Raw genomic sequence first — 15,466 nt, 5'->3', positions numbered from 1 at the left:
GAGTGCATTTCGAATCCTTTTATGGTGTGTCAAGGTTTTGAAATCTGACAGTTCCAATGAGTTGACAAAAATTATGTTTTTTAAAATGCCCCATCTTTGCACCATAAGTAACAAAATTACCTACATTGCTAGGGACAGCATTTTGTTATGGGCATTCCTTTTGCTGATGCTGCTGCCCAGGTACTCTAGGGGACCCTTATGTAAAATGTTACATCTAGAGTGCTGAGGGCCATATTTGTCATTAATGGCCCCTGTAATATATCCCATTGTCCTCCCATATGTCAAGAGTTTCCTCTAGAGTGCAAGCTTCAGCAATATGCCACAAGTGTCACTATGCCAAGAATGTTAGCCAGAATGGTAGCATTGACATTTTTCCATGGGTGCCCTATGCCAAAATAGACCTAGAGTGTGGCCAGCTCTAGCATTTTGCCATGGGTATCCCATATGCAAGTATTGCCTCCTCTACGCAAGTGCCAACATTTTGCCAAGAAGCATGCCAGGTCCAACATCAGACTTGCAAGCATAACACAGTCTCACTTATACTTACTTACGTTCACTTACACTCATTCACTCACACTCAGTCTTGCTCACTCATTAGCGTTAACTTGCACTCCTTCAATTTTGCTGTCTCTTGCACTCCCTCTTACCACGACTCACTCATTTGCATTCTCTGACTCACTCTTACTTACTTTCGTTTACTCACACACATACACACACATACACACAATCCCACATTCAAACATAAATGCTCGCACATACACACTCACAGACAAATTCACTCTCACCCACACGCAAACACAACATACTTTTAAATGCATTTTATTTTTTTAACCTTAAATGCCAGTGAAGGTCTGTTCTACATCCTGCTGCTCTACTTTTTACTACTCTAATAGTGAATAGTAGACTATTTATTATTCACTATTAGTGTGATAAAAAATTAGCAGAAAAGGTGTTGGAGTCAGATGCTGGAAATACAAGATACTCCTGTGCTCTTGGCACTGTTTTTGCCACCTCTGAGGCCAGGGGTTGCAAAGACAGTAGCAGAGGTTGCAAGGAGCAAGCTATGACCACTGGCAACTCCTAAATGATGTCCATGAGCATGCTATGTGTCTGTTAAGAGTGATGCAGATCTATGAAACTACACACCTTATTTACTAGCAAATTAAGATTTTTTGAGTTCACCCATTTTTAGCTTTGCCTGCTTTTGCTGAACTCAACATAACAATAATAATAATCAATAAAAAGCTAAACATGCTGTGTCTGCTAAGGATGAGCAAATGAACAATTTTTAAACCCCTTCATCATTAACTTTACCTGCTATTGTTGAATTTGCTTAGAAGCTGAGCTTCATGCACTGGGCTTAAGTTGCTAACACTTGTTAAGTTTCCTACAGATTAATTAAACCATATGAAAATGTTTTGCGTGCAACCCTTTTCATTGGGGGATCTGGATCTGGATGAAGCTTGCCTTATCCAACCATGCAACTTTCTCTGTGCATTTGTCAGGGTATTCTACAGTTTTTGGTAAACTAACAATTTGTGAACTCCTTTTTAAACTCAGCCCCCCCAATTCTTAGATCTCCACACAATTAAAACATCTAAGAGTTACCAAAACATCGCAAGCATCTGCCAAAGTTTGCATACATTTGTCCAAAAGCACCAAATGTATAGGCAAATCAAAAGAAAAACATTTTCAACTGTCAAGATGTGTCTGGCGTATACCCCTTTGAAGCCCACCAAAAATATGTTTGGATCTCTACTTTCTCAAAACTTACTGAATTGATTTACATCAATCCAACCAAAGCCACTCCTTTGAGAAACGTCATACTTCCCTACTAAGTTTGGTGAAATTCTACTCAGAGATTGTTTCTGTAGCAGGGAGCAAAGTTTCCCAGGAGAGTTAAAATGGAAATCCTGTTTTTGTACTATCCTACCCCTTTGCCCCCTTCCCCCACACATTGCACCTGAGTTTTCATGAAACTTTCCAAGATGACACTAAATCATATAAACTTTTTTTTAAGTTTCATGCAGATTCATCAAACATTGTCAAAGGTATTAGCAAAACAAAAAGGACATTTTAATATAAACTTCGAGCATAAACGTTCACCTGACCTATAGCCAAGCAATGCAGATCCAAAGCCCAAGTTTGCTAGGACAGCAGCTACTTTTACTTCCTAATATTTTAATTTGTTTATGGTTTGCTGTCTAATATCTACAGAGCTACCATTGGAAAAGTCATCACTATTGTAATCAATGATGTCACTTGAGAAGTCATCAATGATGTAATTTAAAAAGTCATACGTGATATATTATGTAAAGTCAAAGTCAGTGCATGACAGTGGATGCATTATAGTTAGATTAACTAACCACAACTGTAAAATTTCAGTGGTTGCTTTTGGGTTTAGTTTTGTAACTACAGCTGCACCTTTATCTGTATTTATTTCAGTAAATACATAAAGCTATGGGATTTTAGTAAAGTATGGTGTTGGTTGATCTTCAATTGCATTCTGGTCATAGTACATCATCTGTGCCATAGTTTCATATGCTCCTATGAGGCGAAGCTTAGTAAACCTTTCTTTTCCTATATTATCAATTCTAACTTTGTATTTCAATTTTGGCCAAGATTTTCACTATCTCGTTAGATGATAACTTTAAAGGCATGTGTTTCACTTTTTCCAAGCTTGTCAGAGGAGCCCAGTATGGGCTGGGTGCCCACTTTTTCTACAGTTCAGCAATACGAAATTACCTACCTCACTATCAAAAGACAGCATACTGCGAGGATTCATTTCACCCTTGGTGCACTGCAGGAAACGAGCTCAAGGCAGAAAATGTACTCCTAAAACGGCTGAACATGAGAGGTAGGCACACAACAGGTGTAATTATAATCATAAAATGCAACTCATTAGTATAGCTCAATATTGCAATTGAGGGTTTTTGGTTACATCTAATGCAAGTCCGAAACAGCAATATTGAACAATATTATATTTTGCCCGTTATGGATTTTCCAATGATCTATTTTCTCTTGCCTATGCTTTTTGTTTGTCTGCAGTAAAAAAGATGGGAAGAATAACTAATTATGTAGTTAATAACTTGAGACCTGATTCACAAAAGAATTTAAGATTGTAGTGCTCAGTGCGGAGATTCCTCCCCCAGAGTGGAGATTCCACCATGAGTCATAAGTCTCTTAGTGAATCAGACCCGAAGATTTTATGTTGTTAAAAATGGATAATGTCTGCAATAGTGAGAACTTGTTCAGCTCTGCCCTGGAAGGAAAATCTAACAATCTAACTAGTTGTATTTGGAATGTTTAGCTATTTGTACCTTCTAGTAGCCTTTTTGAAACTCCCTTTGAAAGGCTGAGGATAAAGGGATGAAAGCCTATAAGAGACTCTGTACCTCCATCCCTACATTTGAATTTACTGCACACTGACATTTTATATGATCAGTAATCATTGATGCATTGCATACTAACTCACAAAGGAGAGCGGGATTCCCATTAAACATTCGGTTTTCCTTTGCGATTTGGTAAGGATCACAAAGCATACTTTACTTGAAGGAAAGACATTTCTGACTTGCAAAGTACATTGCAACATACTGTATTGGAGTTGCAAAGTTTGACATTTTATGAATTGCAAACTTTGCAACCACAAAGTACTTTTATACATCTGAACTAAAATCTAAACTATAAAGCTTCTTCTTCCCAATAGACCTCTCTTAAAATCAGATGATCCATGTCTCTTTGCTACTTCTATGCAGTTATGACATTCCTTTATACTGAAATTACTTAACAGAGTGAATTAAAGTAAATATGTGTATAGAAAAATGTTTCTAAGTCCAGTCCTCAGATAATTTATTTGGGGTCCTAATATCGAATTCAAATTTCCCTCATATTTACACATTTGCCTAAAGTGCCTTTGAAATGGAGACATGATAAACACACATTGGCTAAGTCAATAAGCCTAGCATTAGATACATTTTTTATTTATTTTTAAAGTTTTATATAATAAAATGTAAAAAATGCCCGCCTGTGTGTGCATATGCAACTGGACTAAAAGGCCCAAGTCTTTGCACATGCCAAAAAACATAAAAAATGGTCCCCCTTGCATGTGCATGCAAGCATGGGTGGCCATTTCAGATTGAACTGAAAGCCCATTCAAAGATAACTTCTCTGCCCATGCATAGGCTCCTAAGGATGAACATTTTGTAAGAGCGTACAAGGCCAATTCCAAACATGGCAGTCACAAGCAGGAACTGATAACACGTCCTGACCTAGGTACTTGAATTACACAGGGACTCATTTTAGGCCAATGAATCTTTTGACCCTGATTGGAGACACCTTAAGATGAGATCTCTAATCTGCATTGCAATCAATGAGCCAATGGCTTCATCAATATTCACAATAACAAATTAATCAGATTGGTTAATATCATTAATTAAATCGAAACACCATGGCCCTCCAGACATGAATAACCACACAACCTTTAGTAAGATTTTCAAGATATTTATTCCCTATTTGTTACACTCCACTAGCAGGCTTATTAGTCTCAATACCAGCAAACACATCATCAAAGTAACAATATGGCAACTTGAATAAGAATTTATCAAAGCAAAGATCATAAACATTAGAACGAAGCACGACGTCAACATGAATTAACTTTAGCAGCGTATCACAAAGCAAAGATTCAGTCATTTGTCTATTTTCCCCAATATTAGTGAATTCCTCAACTAGCCTCCAATTAGCATCAGCCTGTTGGGCTTCATGCAAAACAATTTAGTGACACAAATTTAGAAAACATCTAACTATGACCTCTGTCAAAAGAGCAGTTGGTACCTAGAAGGAAAGGCAAACAGCCAATTACAATTTATCATCATATAGTTACCCTCCGTAATGGGTCAGCATACAGAGTCAGTCTTCGTCCTCAGGACAGCAGTCGATTCGCCATCAGCCAGGATAACTAGCAAAGTCTCAGCAAGGTAGGGCAAAGCTCTTCCCTCATAAAGAGGAGAAACAAGTATCGGGCAAGGAAAAGAATGAGGATGGTTTAAAGTATCAGAACAGCAAAGGTTGAGACGGAATGTCAGAGTAACAACAGGGGTGTCCCTCTAATGGCTCAGTAAAAGGTACGTAATGGCTAGGTAATGGCTGGTTTCTTCTTGTGACACGTCGTTAAATTGAATTTGCCAGACAAGTCTCTAATTTCCAATTGGTCAATGTTTGGTGCATCATTATCTCTGTCTAATGATCCGTTGATCACCTCATTAGAATTTTCACCTAAAACAATTCTCATGCAGTTTATTGGCTCCTGTAATTTACATCTTCAATGGGTAGAATGTCAGGTGAGAAAAGTTACGCTCCTCGCTTCAGTCAGTAGTTCCATTATCTTTACCAATTTAGGCGACCTTGTACCTGTTGCGAATTACACTGTTACATTCGGCAAGAATGTCTCCTTGAGCAAGTCGGGTCTCATAAGAAAGAATTTACTACGGTTACACACACATCTCTAGCTTCTAGAAAAGTACAGTTTCATGTCCTTCAGGAAGACAGCACATTGCACGTTAGAAAAATACATTTAATATGAGACCAGGCAGCTAGGCCCAGACCCTTGCTAACTAAGGCCTAGTGAGTGATTTAGCAAAACCTTAACATATAATTCTTGGTGCTAATACAAAATCATACATTAGTACATTATTGATTCATCATTAGTCAATTTCATTAATCATTGTATACATTGGCACTCCCCGTGGGCACATTTCAAACGCGCACATTAATTTTCTTCTATCATGTTTTCTATGCAGCTTCATTATACAATTATTTTACAAGCTTTTCATGTTAATATTGAATATAAAAGCTACACTCCAACAAAAGCGGTGCACTTCAAGTGGTTGAAAGGACTCAGTAGCAGAGTCTGGAAAGCAAACCAGCTTCCCTCAAACTTTAAAATTAGTTAAAAAAAGATTTTGTCCCTGGTATGAAATGGACTACTTTCTCTGTGGGTGACAACATTGCACTTGGACCAAATGTCGGCTCACAGAGAAATAATCCATGGAACAAACAAGCTAATTTGGTCAGACTAGTAGCAACTAGTTGGAGCAAATGGCACACCAACATTTTGTAACCAGCCTGTTAGAGAAGGAGCCAATGAATCAAATGAGCTGACTGATTGACCATGCTGTATGCTGTGATGGGCAGAAGTAAAACGTGAATGACAGTTGAGCAGATGAGTGGATGAAGAGGGTTGTCTGAAAGCCCTTATAATTATGTTCCACCTATAAGTTTAATCAAATTAAAAAAGTTTTTACTAATGTCAGGTCTAATAAGTGAAAGAATTCTCTTGGGACTTTTCATATACATTCTTGGATCGACGCATTGAAGTTTGAAGGAACAATAACACTAACGCTATAATTTGTCTGATCCAGTGATTCATCTGAATAATTTACCCACTCCACCAGCCCCTGTTTGGCGTTATAGTGACAGATTCAGATCACCACGGGTCCACTCATTCATTCCATCCTTCCGAGGTTGGATTAAATGAGCACCATTGGGTTGGACGATAATAGGTATTTGTTACTAAGCGCCAGGATGCCCCAAGGGGTGAATATGCACATGCAAATGTTTGCCAAGAGCCACTGGAATTTTCGCATAATTACAGATGTGCCACATTTGCCACACAATCAATCATCTGCCGCATAATCTGCAGACGTTAACAAAAAAAAAAATTTTGAAGCTCCAACGGTTCAAAAGTTACTAAAAGTGCAGCGACACATTTTGCCATGCAATGAAAAGCCCTTTGCAAAACTTGACTGGTCACCATTCTGTTACTTATTGCTACGTTTGGGTATTAAAATGGTACTAACAAGGTGCAACCAATGCCCATACAGTGTGATGAAGTTTAAAAATGTTGAAATAATGAAGTAATACTATTACAAAGCGTGCCACGTTATGCGTCATAATTTGCCTTTTCCTGCTGCATAATTTAATAAACCCTGCATCATAACCTCATAATTTGACCCTGTCAAGCCACATAATTCCAGTGGCTCTGGTTATATTACATAATAGTGATGTTACAAGAAATTTTGCATGGAATGAATAATAACATAATATTGGTATTCTGCAGGATTTTCCTTATTTACACTTCAGAGGTAGCATCAGTTGTTTGCTGTTGTAAACAGCAATGGATTACTCTTGCAGTTAAGTGGTTCTTGAGCATTGTGGTTAATCTAGCCCATTCTGCTTGGTGACCATTTGTGGCGATTTATTTTACAGTGTGTTATGGGCCTGGTGTATGATGAGACTGATAGCAAACAGTTGGTGCAAAAGGCTCACCCACATTTTGCAACCTGTCATTTATTTGTGTAATTTATGTACTAATAGTTTGTGTAGAAAAATGCAACCCACTGTGATTGACTACCAAAACAGGGACAGTGACTTGCAAGGGACAGCAGTCCACTAGCCCTGCATGCATTCAAATTCCCAAATGGAATGTATATATATATATATATATATATATATATATATATATATAGATAGATATTCCAAATGGAATGTATAAATGTATATTATATATATATATATATATATATATATATATATATATATAAATATATGTACATACATATATATAGATAGATAGATAGATAGATAGATAGATAGATAGATAGATAGATAGATAGATAGACTTTCAATTGGGAAGACATCATGAGAGGGGAACAGGCAACGATCTACTGGATCACTGCCTACTCCCTCACAAGGTCGCCTGATGCAAAAGAAACAAAGAAGAAACAAGAAACAACTCCCTCTTTGCGTATAAATCACCACCTTATTAGAATTTTCTGTAACTGTTCAATGGTGTGCTGCTGCAACTGCACTCACAAACAAATTATACATCTCACTGCAATTTGCATTTTTGAAGGTAAAGCCCTATCACACCCTCTCTAGTGATTCACAATGAGTCACAAAGCAACTTTTACGATTAGGAAAGGCATTTCCGAATCGCAAAAGCGGTTGAGACATATAAAAAAAGCCATTGCAAACAATATGATTTTGTGAATTGCATGGTTTTCAACTGCACAATGACTTTGCACATTACGTTCAACCGTCTGTGAATATGGACATTGTGTGGGCAAAAAGCCTCCCATGTATGTGCTCCTGAAACTCAATTTTTAGCAACTTTGGGATTTATGAGTAGGTCAGAACTTTGTTCTAGACATTCAGCAATGGCATTCAACTGCACTGACAGAGCTCGATTTATAAGTATCGTGGAACTCTATGATGGGGTTTGGGCTGCATGTCCAGTGAGCGTGGGCAGACAAGCTATATTTATGACGATTTTCCCTTCATCTTCTGGTGACACAGCTTTCCATTGAAGGGAAAAGGCAACATGAAAGATAAATCACTCCTGCTAGACTGCGTGGGTTCACGGTGTGAATTGCCCCAGGAGATCTCCCGAGTTTCAGCACAGGAACATGAATTCGTTTGGAAATATATACAGAGCAAAAGCGTGCTGCGTCCCAGAATCCATTGCGTATGTTGCTTTATTGGGTAGCCTGCTTGAGCAAACAGTGGAAGGCGCAAATACATTCAGCAAAAATAGATTTATTATCTGATGAAAAATAAAATTAATATCAGTGGGAGAAAAGTACACTGACAACAGATCTTTCTTTCTCCATCAAGTCATGTTCACATGCTTGTCTGTCCACATACGCTCTTTCCAGTAAAACCGCCACTGCCGCCCCCTGACAAGTTAATTAAATGTCTGGTGAATTACTCTACTTTGGGGATGGTGAGGACTCTCTCTCTCAGGACCTCATTGGGAGCCTGGACCCTGCAGCGCCATAACCATCACCCATGCATTGCTGAAAGCCAAACTCATTTGCTAGACCTGGCATCCTTGGCATGGTTTCCCCTAACTTTTTGCTTTCAGACCTCTGGCTTTGCTGACCTTGTTTTTGCTGGCATTAGTACTCTGGGCAGTTTGCTACTGCTAACCCATGCTAAAGTGCATGTGCTTCCTGATTAAAACATGTAAACATTGGCTTATCCACAATTGGTGCATTTACTTTACTTATAAGTCCCTAGTAAAGTACACTACGTGTGCCTAGGGTCTGTAAATCAAATGCTACTATGGAGCCTGCAGCATGGATTGTGACACCTACTTCAGTAGTCCTTTAAACAAGTCTACGGCTTTCCGTTGCCGAGCCTGTGTGTGCAGTTTCAAACTGCCATGTCGACCTGGGAAGTGAGCCATCTGGCCAGGGCCATACCTTCCTTTTTAATACATATGTCATCCCTAAGGTACCCCCTAGCCAGCCTAAGGACAGAGTGCAGTAGATTCGAAAAGTAGGACATGTACTTTTAAGCTTTACATGTCCTAGTAGTGGAAAACTCATATTCAGATTTTACTACTGCAAGGCAGACGCATCTCGTGGAATTCCTAGGGGCAGGGTGGTGCGCAGGGGTGGGGAGTACACGGGGGTCATTAATAACAAAATTGAAAAAAAACTTACCTCTGCTCCTGCGCTGCGCTGCTCCTCTGCTTCGTCACCGGATGCTGCAGACACAGGCTCCCAGCCTGCCCTGCGCCCAATCCTGACGCTGCTCAAAGCATTGTCAGGACTGGCTAGGGGCACCCTGGATGGGTGCCCACAGGCAGACTGGGAGCCTGTGCGGGCTCTCTCCAGCCCAGCAACTGTAGTGCAGGGCTGGAGAGAGCCCTGTGCGCATGTGTGTTTGGCCAGCCCGAGATGGCTGGCCAAACATACATGCGCAGTGAGGGGAAGTGCAGAGCACTCACCCTCAGTGCACGTAACCCCTATGGCTCCGCCCCTTTCAATGAAAAGGATAATAAACACAGTTTTGAAAGGTTTTGCAAATGCCGCTGCTAGCGGGGGTGCCGCTCCTCCGCCCTTATGGAGTAGCCACCCCTGCTGCAACGCCTACCTCTCATAGGATAACATTTGGATAGCCTCATTACAGTTTATGTGCAATGTCCAATTGGGAAGAGATGAGACCCTCCACGTTTGTTTTTTCTGGAATCACAACTCATAGCGAAGCTGGATATTAAATTGTGATTCAGAAAATGTGCCTTTTAGAAAGTTGGCATTTTCATAATTTAACCATGTAGTGCCTTCTGTCTATCTCTATATACACGTCTGGGTGGGTGACAGCTGGGCTTTTGTGCATTATCCCTAGACAGCCAAACACAAAGGGAGCTTATGTGTGACTGATGGGCCATCCATAGCTTGATGGGCCATTCCGGGCAGGATGGAAGGGCGGAGCTGACACTTTTAGCTGAATGAGCTGTGTTGTGATCCCACACAAAGGGCTGCATACCCCCTTGTACTAAGTCTGGAGCCAAGGCAGGAAGGGAAGAGACTCTGTTCACTTGAAAGGCCTTTTTCTGAAGTCTCCCCCATTTCAAATGCACCACTGAGTATAACAACTGGACCTCAGACACCACCAACTCAGTACACCTCTGGGCCTGTGGATACTCTACCAGGAAGCAGGACTGCTGTGCTGCTGAAAGGACTGTCACTCTGCTGGAATCTGCTGGACAACTGCTCTACTGTACTGACTTACCGCCTGCTGCACTCCATGCCCTAGTACAGCGAAAGACTGGACCTGAATCTCTCCAACCCAGAACCAAAGTGACTCAAAGAGCTTGCTGGCTTGCCTCCTGATCTTCTGAAGTCTCAGGGAAATAAAAGACCTCTCTTCATCCTGCAACATCACCTCGAGCTTGCCTGTTGCAGGTCTTGCCCTGGCAAGTGGTGGCAATCCAGCCCTGGGCCCTTGGGGTTAGCTATAAAGTGCTGCAATCGCCAGGGCCTGCATACCAACGCTGTTGCAGCGATAGGAACCAGCGCATCTCCACCAATGCTGAAGCATCACAGCTGCTGCGAGAATCAAGAACATCGCATCGCTGCCAACATCGGCCCATCATGGCTGTTGCGAAGATTGGAAGTACCATATTGCCGACTATACAATGCATCTCCTCCATTCCTGACACATCTCTGACTTTGTGTGGCTCCCAGTCAACGCATTGCCTACAACCACAGAATCGAAGCCAAAGCATCGCCTCCTTTGATCCTCCCATCTTGTTTTAGACTTCAACGTAACTCTGAACCAAAGTACTGTTTACAGCAGGCCAAGGCTCGTCCCTGTATCCAACCTGCACTCCATTGCGGTCGGCCTGACTCTTCAGATTTGATGAGGTCTACCACAACCACATAGCCCGGGTTGGCACTTTATGCCTTAAAGCACTACAATTAAGTTTATTCTTTAAAAATTCATATGCAATGCATGCATACATCTTTGGTGTTTATTTGGTTTTACATTTGGTAGCAGATTGAAACGACACCCATTGCCTGTATCAGTGCCTGTTTAATAGAATGGCAGGGTCGTTTAGACCATGGACTCCTCTTCCCTGGGATGACTGCCCTTCATATTTACATATCCCTGCCAGCGTGATCAGGATCTAGGAAACTGCTGGTGTAGTGGTTGCTTCGAAACTGGAGAGTTTGATGAGTGAGTGTCATCTGTGTTGCTCCCACATGACACACCAGTTTGTTTTAAATGAATAAGCTCTAAAAGTGGGAGAATGGTGCTTGAAAATAAAAAAACACAATCACCCTTATACACTGGGAGTTTTCTCCCTGCACATGGGGAGTCATTTGAACGATTTAATTGAAACCATCCTGGGAGGAGAAATCTAGAAATTGCCCCACCCTAATTAGGGCTGGGTATCCATCACTATGACATGACTTCGCCACAGGTAGGCAGTCATGCCAAGGGTTTCTCAGGGAAGAACTAGCTTATCTCAATAGTCAGAAATGCTGCAGATACTCCTCCTCTGGCATGACTCTGACAGTCTAACAGCACTGCTAAATTATGGCAGCTCACCAGCTCTGCCAGATTCTAAATGACCTCCTGAGTACTGATTTCTGAAACAAATCATTCATGGCATAGATCATGAGATTGGTAAGTTGTTCTTATCACATCTTCAGTGGAGTCTATTACCTTCAAATATCATACTGAACCCATTCTAGTAGGAGCAATTAACAGACATACAAAAGCAACATAGCCGCGTTGCCACTACTGTATAGGTCAGTATGGGCATCGATCCAAACACATTTGGCTTTTTGTTGAAAAACTATTACGTGGCGCTTTCCTACTCATCTACTTTAATGCAATCTGCTTTCTGGATAAAACGTGTTAATGAGGCTTCCTACATCTTCGCGCTGTGTATTTGTGTCTGTGGATTTATGTTAACCTTAACTGTTGACCCCATTCATTTTCCCTTTTCCACACCCATTTTGAATAGATATTCCACATTTTTGGTGTCATCCCATGAAAACTCCCACTTTTGCACATTAACAGCAACATTTCCAGTGCATAATTTAATAACTTTTTGGGATAATATTGCACATACAGAATAGTTTTACCATTGTGCATAAGTTTCAGAATGCGTTTTCTTAAATCTTACATTATGCTTGCGGTACTCCGTGAGCATATGTCGGTCATAACATTCCAGATGTGTAAAAGTAGCTTTGTGAAATAGGCCAGGTGAGTTTACTTTTGTAAGGAACTTTCACCGACATTGTAAATGTAATTGTCTCCAGCTGCTGACACTGTCTGAGAATTCCTGGAATTTTACTAGGATGACTTTGTAAATCTGTTGCTTAGCAGCTGGATGCTCTCCTAGGTCTTCATACTTACTCAAATGACAATGGCATTAAAACATCTGACCAGCCCTAGGTATCTTACACTTTGTTCCACTTTTACAAACTATTATGGATTCCAACACGTCCCCTGTTATCTCGGTAGTAGCTTTACAATAGCTGCAGATGATTAATTCACCTTTGCACAAATACATTTTGTCATTGGAAGATAGACAGTGAGTCTAACCACAAAATGTTGAGAGATTAAATCTAGCGAAGGGTTTGTCCATCCTATATCTAGGAGGACCAGATCCTTTATAGATTTCCAGGAAATCAAGGTGAAATAAATGTATATATAATTACATGGCCTATCCTAATTGGAATCTCTTTCTATTGTTAATGATTATCCTGCAAATCTGTCACAGGTCCCACTTTCTTGGACCCACTTTCAATATTCTGATCTGCATGAAGCTGGCAAGGTAGGGATTGGCCAGGAAGGACATTGAGCACCTTTGAACGTTAACTCTTTGCATAGATGATCAGTATGTATATGGAGAATCTATTACCAATGGCCGTCATTGCTACTGGAAGAAACTCTAAGAGGGCAGTTAAAATGTGATTAAATCATGCCACGTTTCTTGTGGAAAGGAATGAATTTATCAGCCAAGCATGTGCGAACCACAAAGGGCACTCGCCTGCTTCCTGCTTGTCGTGAGTAGGCCATAATGCAATCAGAAAAAAGCAAGTGTAAGACATATTTAAAATCTAGAAATGTCAAGATTTGTTGAAAAGCATGAACAGCACTTCTTAACATAAATAGTGCTTTATGTGGGCCATCAGTTTTAGATCGATCCTACCAAACAGCACAGGCTTAGAGCAGGAGCACTGCTTAAAATTGTTTGGCTTTATTATTACTCTAATTTTCTTGCTTCTTAATTGATGGCTTTCTTTGTTCATGTTGTATTTGTCCTTCCCATAGAGCATAACCTCTTAAAACCTTTGGTCTTCATTTGGAGTTTAGAAGAGAATCCCTGCCTTCAGTTGTCACGTCTCAGCCCTTTCAAAATCATGTTCCCCTCCTTATTTAGAGATAGAGTAATAGCCAGGTCTCGGGTTAGGTCGCTTTGCCTTGCTCTACCATCGGAAATTGTAGATCAGCAAACCGACCAAAAGAGCACAGAAATAGACCAGAAAAGCACAGCAATATCTCCAACAACCAACAATAAAATAATTCTGAGCTCGTTCTTGAGAATGCCACCATGATTTGTGTGAAAGAGCACTTTGTCTCCACCATGAACAGGATGTGAGAAATACAGATAAGACGGCAGGGAGAATAATTATATTTGTTTTTTTTCTTTGCCTATAAAGCAGAACCGTATTAACTCCGCAGATCTGAGAAGGAGAATTAATCGCTTTCTGGTAAGAATATCCACAGGGTGCTGAAACTTTTTAAGAGAAATTGCACAAATATTTCTGACTACTACCTTTGAAAACAAATCACCCAGTCCTACTACAAGATGAAATTTTCCTATAGATCACTTTCTAACCCCTGCCTCATTTCCAGATAAACTTGTGATAGATATCCTGTGTGCCTCACTACAAGTGACATAGTAAATAATGCATTTCTATTAATATTAACTGATATCCATTATATTTGTGATGGAGTACTCGTCTGTCAAGATCTAAGGTACTGATTTAGAGTTTGGCAGTACGGGGGTTACCTCTACCAGAAACGTGACGGATATCCCCTCCTCCTCATTACATTTCCATTGTAGCCTAAGGAACTTGTAAGACGGAGGACAGAATATCCGTCACATATGGGATGATGCAACTCCTCCACCAAACTTCAAACCAGGCCCGAAAACTGCCCCTTGATTTTGATGTTGAGTGTCTGTAATTGCATTACTCCTTCTTCTCTACCAGCTTACACTATCACTTGTGTTCCATCTACTTCAAGATACGATGTTGGCTTTACAATTTATGCACCTTCCTGAATACTGTACGTCTTCTTTTTAAAAAAAAACTTTGACCATGAAACAAAATCATCATGACTCATGTTTTTGATGGTTATAGTAACTAATGGAAATAAAAAATGCAGGTCAAATTACTATTTATTTCAGAAAAGGGATTACTCAATTGTTTATTTTGGCTATAGACATTGTGTACCCAAACACACACACACACACATAAATATGCACACACACACTTAAATGATCATATTAAAACATTTAAGATTCATCAATATTAAAATACAAAAAGACTCCTGGAAAAGAAGGAAATGGGAAATGTAATCCATAACTGATGTTCTTATTTTATCAGTCTTATTTAAAAAAAAAAAACAACTCAAAGAAAATCATAAGAATATAAATCAGTAAAAAAAATAAAAAAAATAAGACTGGTATTCATTTAGTGAAGTTTTCCCATTTCAACAATGGTACAAGGTATTTTGTGCATGTACATGTATAAAATTCCCAAAGAAGAGAACCATAAAATGCACACAGAATATTAGAGGAAGTAAATCCCCAACCTTTGAGTAAGAACAGGATGTGGTGCATAATACCCACTCCAAAACTTGTTAAAAATATACGTTCACATACATTATCTTTCAACTCTGAATAGGGTTGTATTTCTGTATTTGATTTAACAGTTAGAAAGGACCTGTGGAAGCACAGCCCTGAACCCCAAAATCTTAGACACACTAAAATATTACCTTCTGAGATTTTGCTCCAGGATCACTTATCTAGCTTTTAAGAGCAACCTCCTAAACAATAGACCCAAAATTAGTACAGCAGAGTAATAGAATAGTAACA

Source organism: Pleurodeles waltl, chromosome 6 (genome assembly GCF_031143425.1).
Source record: "Pleurodeles waltl isolate 20211129_DDA chromosome 6, aPleWal1.hap1.20221129, whole genome shotgun sequence".
Taxonomy (NCBI): domain Eukaryota; kingdom Metazoa; phylum Chordata; class Amphibia; order Caudata; family Salamandridae; genus Pleurodeles; species Pleurodeles waltl.
This window is presented reverse-complemented; position numbering follows the sequence as displayed.